Source organism: Phaenicophaeus curvirostris, chromosome 3, assembly GCF_032191515.1.
Source record: "Phaenicophaeus curvirostris isolate KB17595 chromosome 3, BPBGC_Pcur_1.0, whole genome shotgun sequence".
Classification (NCBI taxonomy): Eukaryota; Metazoa; Chordata; class Aves; order Cuculiformes; family Cuculidae; genus Phaenicophaeus; species Phaenicophaeus curvirostris.
Window position 1 is genome coordinate 68,625,746 of NC_091394.1, and position 6,236 is coordinate 68,631,981.

The following is a 6,236-nucleotide window of genomic DNA, read 5'->3' on the forward strand; positions in this document are numbered from 1 at the left end:
ATCTTTCAAGTCCGCTCTCGTTGCATATGTGGGTTCTAGAACTTCTATGCAATCATGTTCCAAGGGACAGTCCTCTGTTGCTGCACCTAAAAAAGGCTGCTGGGTTTAGCAGGTTAGTTGTTTAAAACTTAAACCATCCTGTTCAGTGAGTATGGCTTGGAACTTCATCATTCGGCTAGGGGAAACCCAATGCCCCCCTTTTTGTTCTAAAACTGTTAACACCATGTGAGGTACATATACTTCAATGTTTTTCCCTAGAGTCAATTTTCTGGCTTCTTGTATCAGAATTACAGTCGCTGCTACGGCTCTCAGACAGGACGGCCAACCAGCACTAACGGGGTCCAACTGTTTAGAAAAGTATCCCCCTGGTTGTTTCCAGCTTCTCCTGCAGACACTCACACCACTGCAGTCCCATGCATCTCAGTCCCACGGGATCTGGGCGTACTGGCAAGGCTAAAGGAAGGGATTGTGATAGTTCTAACCGGGATGGGATGCTCCCAGCCTGGGAGCAAGCACTGAGCCCAGGGGATGCAGCGTTCCCATGGGCTTAGGATAAGCTTTATCACTGCTGCCTGAGGAACAGGACACGCTCACATTGGCCCTGCCACCTGCTCTGAAACTCGGCAGCTGCCCAGGGCTGGCAGGGACATGGGCTGAAAGACACAGGTGCCCACACCTGCCATTCCAAACAGCCCTTGAAGTGCTTGCCCCAGTGCCAATTACACACCCATGTCTTGCCGGGAGGGCAGGTCACAAGCCAGGTCTGCCGGGCAGTGTGTGGCATCCCTGCTTGGGAGGATGAGCCACCATCCCTGGCCCTGACCCCAGAAAGCCTGTGTACCCACACCACAGTGCTGGTTTGGGAGGGCCCCGTCCTGCAGGTGCCCCTGCCTCGTGCCTTCTCCAGTGTGGGGAAGCTGCTGCTGGCTCATGGTGGGAGGAGCAGACCCAGCTGCCACCACTGCTCAAAAATACCCCAAGCCTCCCAAGTTGGGGTCTGCAATGGGGGGAAAAATGAACCAAAACAATTTCTGAGGAAAATATCCCAATTTTGTCTTCTCCTGTGTGCTTTGTCCAGCCCACCTTAGAATCTGTGAAAAGCCTTCTTCTGCCTTTGCTCCCACTGCCCGTTACACAGAGCCTTTGAACTGACTGGTGGGCAAAGCGATGCCCCGTGCAGCTGTATTTTGGGGGAGTTTGGGGAGGGCTGTGGGGAGATCTGGGGGAAAGTTGCATTTCTGTAGAGTTTTGAAAGGTGATTTGAGGCAAAAATCACCTTTTTTTTTCATAGTGCGTGAGGGGATTTGGGGTAAAAAGATCACATTTGGTGGGTATTTGGGGGGAAATCGGAGAAGGCTTGACGTGTTATTTTGGGTCATTTGTGATGAGCGGCCACGGTCAGTTGGTGCCAGCAGGACATTTCTGTAAAGGACTGTTACCATTGAACTGCTTTGGCTCAACATCGCTGCCAACCCCGCCACGATCTCGTAAGGGATCTTTATTGCAATGAAGAGCTGATCTCGTGAGCGCTGCCAAACTGTCCCCAACGGAAAAACCATGACATCCACCCGAAGTGTGCTTATCAAGTTGAACACCAGCGCACGACAATGCCTTCCTGGACCACGACATCTACCCGAAGCGTGCTTATCAAGTGGCACCTGGGCATGACAATGCATTCCTGAAAATGGGTGGACTATTCGGGGAAATCATGGACTGGGGCAATAAATGGGGGAGCCTCTGGCTTCTTCGTTGCTCAGTGGGCTCGGGGTGCTGGACTTCGTCATTGCTCGGTGGGCTTGGGGTGCCCGGCTTCTTCACTGCTCGGTGGGCTCAGGGTGCTCGACTTCGTCATTGCTCGGTGGGCTCGGGGTGCCCAGCTTCTTCACTGCTCGGTGGACTCGGGGTGCTGGACTTCTTCATTGCTTGCTTCTTCGTTGCTCGTGGACTCAACCTTGTGTGTGTTGCTGCGTGTGCCTTCCCCGAACTTCCTGGAGCTTGGAAAATCATCATCACCCCGTGGCTGTGTCTTCATCATCACCTGCACCGAGACTGATCCAACGGGACATCGCTGGATTCGTGGTGGTGGTAATTAGCTGCATCTCTACCATCTTCTTGCTTAGGGAGTCTAACTTTTTCCTTTCTTTTCCTCTCTGCCCTGTCGCTGTTGTCAGTTGTTAAAATAAAGCTCACAAGATTGTTCGGCATCTGACCTCGTTTGTGCCTTAATCTTCGTCTCTTGGGATCGTTTAAGAACCCTCCCTGATATTGGATCGGGACAATTTCGCATAAGACTTTCATTTCCTTCCATGCTGCTGACTTGTACAAGTCAAGCTGGGAGGCAGTGAGGGGCAGCGACATGACTGGGAACCCGGACAGGATCACCCCACAGAGCCAGCGGGTGGTGGAACTGCTGCAACCAGACCTCATCTGTGCCTGTAGCTGGTCAGCATTCTTGGCCACCAACTGCTCGAGTGTGGCCTGGGCCTTCTGCTGCTGCTTTCCCAGGTCCTCCTTTAATTCCTGCAGCAGCAGCAACCTGGCCAGAGAGACAGAGGCACGGGCAGGCTTAGCGTCCATGGGGCTGCTGCAGTGTACCCCAAACCGCCATGGTTCCAGCACCGCAGGCTCCCTTGCAGCCCCATGGTGTAGGAAACCCTCTCCCATCCTTTTACCCCGATTGCAGGAGGTGCATCTTTTGGCGTAGTCGGCAGGATCCCTTGAGACAAGAGTGCCGTACAATCTTTCTGTGTTGAATTCAACCCTCTCAGAAATGAACTAACCCCCTTTGTGTTACATTAATGTGTGGCCTTTCTGAGAGTGAATGGGGGGAAAGTGGACAGTGATATTGCATGTGTGTAAGGTGTGACTTTCTGGGAGAGAAAATAAAAGGGGAAAATTGATTTTTAAGGTGTGGCCCTCCCAGGAATAAAACCCCTTTTTCCTTGAGTAAAGCCTACTGATCTCCTGAGGGTGAATAGGGGAAACTTGCATACCAAGGTGTGGCCCCCTCAGGACGGAAAACCCCTTTTGCATTTGTTCTGTGTTGGTTTTCAGTTTTGACCTCCTGAGGGTGAACAGGGGAAAGTTGTATACCAAGGTGTGGCCCCTTCAGGACGGAAACCCCCCCTTTGCATTGCTTTTGTGTTGAATTTTAGATCGAGTCTCCTGAGAGAGATAAGGGGAAACTTGACATTAAGGTGTGACCCTCTCTTAGGATAAGAAGCCCCTTTTTGCCTTATAATGGCTGCCCAGAAGGCAGCTGATGTTTTTGATGATGTTTGTGACAATGTTTGTGATGGTGAAATTTGTGATGTTGTGTCCTCACGGGCTGAAGGAATAGACAAGTTATATGAACTGTTGGAAACATATCATTCTCGTCCTTCAGTCCAGGGACAAGATTGGGCAAAAAACCACTGGTTCCAACCACAGCGTGTTGTGGATAGAATTAAGTTATTGCAGCAAAAAGCTAAAGTTCGGAGGGGGAAGGGAAAAGCTATAATTTGTGCCGTGTTAGGAGCTAGTCTAGTAGCTGCGGTGGAAGATAAAAAGCAGAAGTCTTATCAAGCTGCTATGGTAATAGATTCCTTGCAGATGGCCATAAGCACCCTGCGGGAACAGTTGGAGAACACCAAAGGATTGCTAGAGGAGGAAAGGAGACAAAATGTGGTATTAAAAGACGAGCTGAGGGAGCAACTTTTGCGGGAGATGGATACACTGGCGGAGGTAGAAGTGAAGCCTTTGGAGAAGGGGATACAGCAAATTTATCCCCAAAGGGAGTTGCAGAAGGCAAAGGAAACTGTAGAAAGCCTCCCCCACATGTATCCGCTGGATAAAACAGAGTTTGTGTACCAGGACGATACTGATAACAGTCCTCAAGTTATCACTAAAGAAGTCCCATTTACAGCAACTGAATTGGCAAAGCTGAAAAAGGACTTTGCAAGGACTGCAAAAGAATCGGAAACAGAACATGTATGGAGAGTGTCTCTGTCAGGAGGTGATGGAATTTTGTTGTCAGAAAACGAGGTAGAAGGGTATTGGGGGCCGGGTGTGTTTCTAACCACCGGTGACCGCCGAGCCCCATGGTCTCTGACTCAGAGAGCTGCGTACTGGGCTGGAGGGCTGAACCCCTTGGAAAGGGGAGATCCCCTTGCCATAACAGGTACGGTGGATCAGTTAGTGGAAAATGTGTAGAAGGCAGCCTGTCTGCAGATGATATATGATCGAGAGCTCAAGCCTAAGCAGAGCTCCCCGATGATGATGCCTGTGGATCCAGAAAGGATGACTCCCCTAATAAGAGGACTTCCTGATTCCCTGAAACCCATCGCCATTCAATTGCAAGGGAAAATTCAAAACGCCCCTAATGCAGAAAGAATAACGGCTGCTCTGGAGGGAATAGTGACCCCTGACTATCGGCAGCCAGGGAGGAAAGTGTGGACATGGGGAGAGGTAGCTCAGGAGTTGATTAATTTTGGGAGAAAATATGGCCCTGTTGGTGGATCATCCCAGAGAACAGAAACCAGGGTCATACGGGCTGCAGAGCAAATTTGTAGGCAACAATTGTTCATGAGGGGGAGCCAAAGTTTGGAGTCGCCCCGATGTCACAACTCTGGGAGAGAGAGACCCCTAACTCGGCAGGGACTGTGGCAACTAGGGCTTCAGAAAGGCATTCCTTGGTACTTGATGGATGGACTCCCGACTCAAAAATTAGAACAACTTGTGCAGAGATGGTCTGGACAAAAGGTCACTTTCAGATCAACCCCTAGTGCTCCATCTTTGATAGACCCGGGGGAGGAGCCAGCTGGGGAAAAGAAGGCGGCGGGAAACTAGACACTCCGTCCCCCGGTGGTGAGGGGCAGGGGCGGAGGATGGATATTTTTAAGACAACTCACCTGCAATACAAAAGGGGACTTAACTGATTACTGTTGCTGTAGGACCAAGGAAGAGACTGGTAACATTTTTGATTGATACTGGGGCACAAATCACCGCCCTAATGCGAACTGAAGCAGAACAATGTGGGATCCCGATCCCATCCAGAAGCCTAATTGTTTTAAATGCTTTGGGAAAAACACAGTCAGTGCCCATGACTCCGGTGACACTGTGGTTACCAGGAGAAGAAAACCCTGTCAACACCATGGTGGCCATAGGATCCTTTCAGATGAATCTTTTAGGTATAGATGTTTTGAGGGGTAGGCAGTGGCGGGACACCCAGGGGAACTCATGGTCTTTTGGTGTTTCCCAGATCAGGCGATGGGCTGAAACATCAGGCACAGAGGTGCATTTATTGCAAGCAGCACCTACTCTGCCTCCTTCCAAACTGACGAACGTTAAACCCTACCCATTGCCTCTAGGAGCAAGGGAGGGAATTACACCAGTTCTGGAAGACCTGAAAAAACAAGGGATTGTAGTTCCCACTCACTCCCCCTTCAATTCTCCAGCATGGCCAGTCCGAAAACCAAATGGCAAGTGGAGATTGACAATAGATTACAGGAGGCTCAATGCCAATACAGGTCCACTAACAGTTGCTGTACCAAACATTGCTGAATTGATAGCAACCATTCAGGAACAATCACACCCTGTCATGGCAACAATTGATGTCAAAGATATGTTTTTTATGGTACCTTTACAGTCTGAGGACCAGGATCGTTTTGCCTTCACCTGGGAAGGACAGCAGTACACCTTTACACGACTTCCTCAAGGCTACAAGCACTCCCCCACGCTAGCTCACCATGCTCTAGCACAAGAGCTGGAAGCAATTCCCAGAAAAGCAGAGGTGAAGATTTATCAATATATAGATGATGTACTCATAGGAGGGAATCAAATAGAAGAAGTTAGAGAAACTCAAAATCACATTATCACTCATCTAGAAACTATAGGGTTGACAATTCCGCCTGAGAAAATACAAACTCCTTCAAGTGAGGTAAAATTTTTAGGGATCTGGTGGAAGGGAGGCATGATGTGTATCCCACCGGATACTCTCTCCTCTCTCGATCAAATCAAGATGCCAGAATCAAAGAAAGACTTACAGCATACACTAGGGTTGCTTGTTTTTTGGAGAAAACACATTCCTGACTTTTCAATTATTGCCAGGCCCTTGTATGACTTACTGAGAAAGAGAGCTCAGTGGGAATGGACTCAGTCCCATGATGAGGCCTTGCAGCTGTTGGTGTTTGAAGCGACTGCTTATCAAGCCCTGGGTCCAATTCACCCGACAGATCCGGTTCAAATTGAATGGGGTT

General features: G+C 49.6%; 1 pseudogene; it reads left to right on the forward strand.

Moving 5' to 3' along the window:
- Nucleotides 1–3,240: 3,240 nt before the first annotated feature.
- On the forward strand, nucleotides 3,241–4,827 carry LOC138718678 (uncharacterized; annotated as a pseudogene).
- The last annotated feature ends 1,409 nt before the right edge of the window (nucleotides 4,828–6,236 follow it).